This window comes from Toxotes jaculatrix, chromosome 7 (genome assembly GCF_017976425.1).
Source record: "Toxotes jaculatrix isolate fToxJac2 chromosome 7, fToxJac2.pri, whole genome shotgun sequence".
Taxonomy (NCBI): domain Eukaryota; kingdom Metazoa; phylum Chordata; class Actinopteri; family Toxotidae; genus Toxotes; species Toxotes jaculatrix.
This window is the reverse complement of record NC_054400.1, coordinates 27,315,346-27,318,962: the sequence shown is the minus strand read 5'-3', so window position 1 is coordinate 27,318,962 and position 3,617 is coordinate 27,315,346. Positions and strand designations below refer to the sequence as shown.

Below are 3,617 nucleotides of genomic sequence, written 5' to 3'. Positions count from 1 at the left end.
GATGACTCCCATAAAGATTTGAACCCGCAGACTCTTGGTTACCAACCCTTCACCTAACCGCCTGAGCTAACCGAGCTCACGCCGCAGCCCGTGTTTTTCGAGCTTTTCACATCAACACCAGGGGTCAGCGTACCAAAGCACAATAGACTATAGCATAGCTCCCGTTGTTGAATCCACTGAGGAGAGGCTCATAAGGCGGTGAAAGGTGGGCCGAAAGCGTGGTTGGATGGCTCAGTCGGTAGAGCGCGTTGCTTCCCAATCACAGGGTCGGGGGTTCGGTCCCCACTTGAAACGTGTATGAAATGTGATGCTTGTAAATGTATGTAATGCTTGTGAAATGTATGTAAAGCTGGTCTGTGTGTCTGTGAACTATGTGTGTGAGTGTGTGTATGTATATGAGTGTGTGGTGGGAATTGCAGAGAAAGAGAAAAGGGGGACAAAAAACGGGGGGAAATTTTTTTTTTTTTTTTTTAAATTTATTTTTCGACGCCATTTTGCAAATTTAGTCGGTTACTTACGGTTACATCAACACCAAGGGTCAGCGTACCAAAGCACAATAGACTATAGCATAGCTCCCGTTGTTGAATCCACTGAGGAGAGGCTCATAAGGCGGTGAAAGCGAGGCCGAAAGCGTGGTTGGATAGCTCAGTTGGTAGAGCACGTTGTTTCCCAACCCAAGGGTCCGGGGTTCGATCCCCACATGAAACGTGTATGAGATGTAATGCTTGTAAATGTATGTAATGCTTGTAAATGTATGTAATGCGTGTGTGTGTGGGTGTGTGTGTGAGAGGTTCCAGTGGTTGAATGTGAGTCAGAAATAACACCAAAAAGGGTTTTTTTTTTATTTATATTTTGAATATCTAGTCCATTACATTACTTAACTAATCGTTTATTTAACCTCATGACTGCTTCAATACTTGATATATATGATTTACTACTTCAATACTTATATATACGATTTACTACTTCAATACTTATATATACGATTTACTACTTCAATACTTATATATACGATTTACTACTTCAATACTTAATATATACAATTTACTACTTCAATACTTATATATACGATTTACTACTTCAATACTTATATATATGATTTACTACTTCAGTACTTAATATATACGATTTACTACTTCAATACTTAATATATATGATTTACTACTTCAATACTTATATATGATTTACTACTTCAATACTTAATATATGATTTACTACTTCAATACTTATATATATATGATTTACTACTTCAATACTTATATATATATGATTTACTACTTCAATACTTATATATATGATTTACTACTTCAATATTTAATATATATAATTTACTACTTCAGTACTTAATATATATGATTTACTTCTCCATTACATTACTTAACTAATCATTTATTTAACCTCATGACTGCTTCAATACTTAATATATATGATTTACTACTTCAATACTTAATATATTTGATTTACTTCTCCATTACTTTATTCGCTGAAATACTTAAATTACCCCATTACTTGTTCTTTTATCGCATTTGGCTTAACTACTCCATTACCTCAGTATTCAGATATTTTACTACTTGATTGGTTTGTTTACTCAATTCTTTAGGTATGTGATTACTTCAATAATCAATGACTTTGTTCTTCTCATTCATTACATCTCTACTTACTGTTTTTGAATTTTAAATGCTGCATCTTTCGGTCTTTAGCCAGAAAAGTCCTTTTTTTTTTTTTTTTTTTTTTTTTAAATTTTCCTTTGTTGTCCTTCCCCCTATTTGGTAAATGTCAACCTCAAGACAAAAAAGACAACACAGGCACAAAGACACTTTATTACAACAACAAAAAAAAAAACTTGTAAAGTGTGACACACTGTACATGTAGACCTGTATCGTGGCTACTCAAGTCAACTTTCTTTCTATTTCCCCTATTTGGTACATGTCAAGCTTAAGACAGAAAAGACAACGCAAACACAAATCCACTTTATTGCTGCAACAACAAAAACTTGTAAAGTGTGACACACTGTACATGTAGACCTGTATCGCGGCTACTCAAGTCATCTTTTTTCTATTTGCCCTATTTGTTACATGTCAAGCTTAAGACAAAAAAAGACAACAGACACAAATCCACTTTATTGCAGCAACAAAAAAACTAAAATCATGGCACTTTGACTATCAAGTGGACTGGAAGCATAAAACTCTCTAACATAGGTTTGGTCTGTTTAAACCAAGAAAAAAAGAACAGAGTTCTTCAAATTCTATCAAGTCTAAGTGATGCTTTTAACACATCCCAGTTTAAAGCCAAAGAATCTGGCATCCACACAGCACAGCCTGCGCTGTTTCATCTAGATATTAAATATTTGTCTCATTTACTCTCTGGCAGTCCTCACAGATGGCTCTAAACAAAGAAAAGTCCTATACCTAAGGTTGAAATGTTAACCTAAAGTGTGGAGCCGGTCACCAAGATTAAACATGGCACAGTCTCTGCACAGCCTGGAAATTAGTTGGTGCATTGCAAAATAAGCAAAGCCAACAAGCAGACAGCTGCCACTGGGTAAAAATCAAGCCTTTAATTTGCAAACACCCTCCACAGTCCAGATGCAATTCTTCCTCTTCATGGCCCAGGACACAGACCGACTGCCTCTGACCCGACGCCTCCTGAATTTAACACAGAAACAGAGACAAGGAGACACAAATGATTCCTGACATGTTAAAAACAAAAACTGAACAACGGTGACCAACATGCTTGCTCTCACCTTGTTTCTCATGGTCGTCTTGATCAGCTGCTCCATCTGCACAATGCACAAAGAAACTAAATATGAGCCACAGGAAGAAAAGAAAAAGTCTAACTTTGCATTTTCAAACGTTTCCAGATGCAGCAGGAGGCCTACCTGAGCTCCACTTTGACTGTGACCTTCATGCCAATCTTCATCAACCTGCTAATCACAGCCACACACATACTCACACCTACAGGCCCAAGCACAGCACCATCAACAATACACAACTACTGACAGCCTCTACATCAAGAGCCACTAACATCTAACACACACACTAAACCTACACTGACAAATAACCACAACTAAGCCTGACAACACTCAGCTACACACTTCAGCCCGCACTTCCAACACTATCTGCCCATAGGCTTCCACATATACACAGTTGTGTCCAGATCACAACTGCATATATGCTTCCACCTACAGACACAAGCACAAACACGGTAAACCTACACCGACCTCAATGCTTTTCACACACACTGAATCCATCCACAACTAAACCCTGACACTACTCAGCCAGACCCAAACTCCAATGCACCTGGATACAGAACAAAGCCACATCTAAACTGAGCTGAAGACAGGCCTGCACTGCAACCACGCACACACACACACACAAACAGAAATTAATGCATGCATATCTGTAGAAACACTGACAAACATACTTGCTCTCACCTTGTTTCTCATCGTCCTCTGGATCAGCTGCTCCATCCTGCACAGGACAAACACTCTACATCAGATACAGGTACAGTCAAACCTGTTTCAAACATTCTGCTACACTTCCACATACAGCAGGGGGCGTACCTGAGCTCCACCCTGGATATGGCCTCATCCAAGCCAGAGCCCCACTCGGCCACAT

General features: G+C 38.6%; 1 long non-coding RNA gene across 1 annotated transcript; it reads right to left on the bottom strand.

Annotated features, from left to right (window-relative positions):
• Positions 1 to 2,375: 2,375 nt before the first annotated feature.
• On the bottom strand, positions 2,376 to 2,895 carry LOC121185093. The gene is made up of 3 exons (XR_005894337.1): positions 2,879 to 2,895; positions 2,744 to 2,779; positions 2,376 to 2,645 (listed from the first exon to the last, which is right to left on the bottom strand). It is a non-coding gene; the product is annotated as an uncharacterized LOC121185093 (long non-coding RNA).
• Between the last annotated feature and the right edge of the window lie 722 nt (positions 2,896 to 3,617).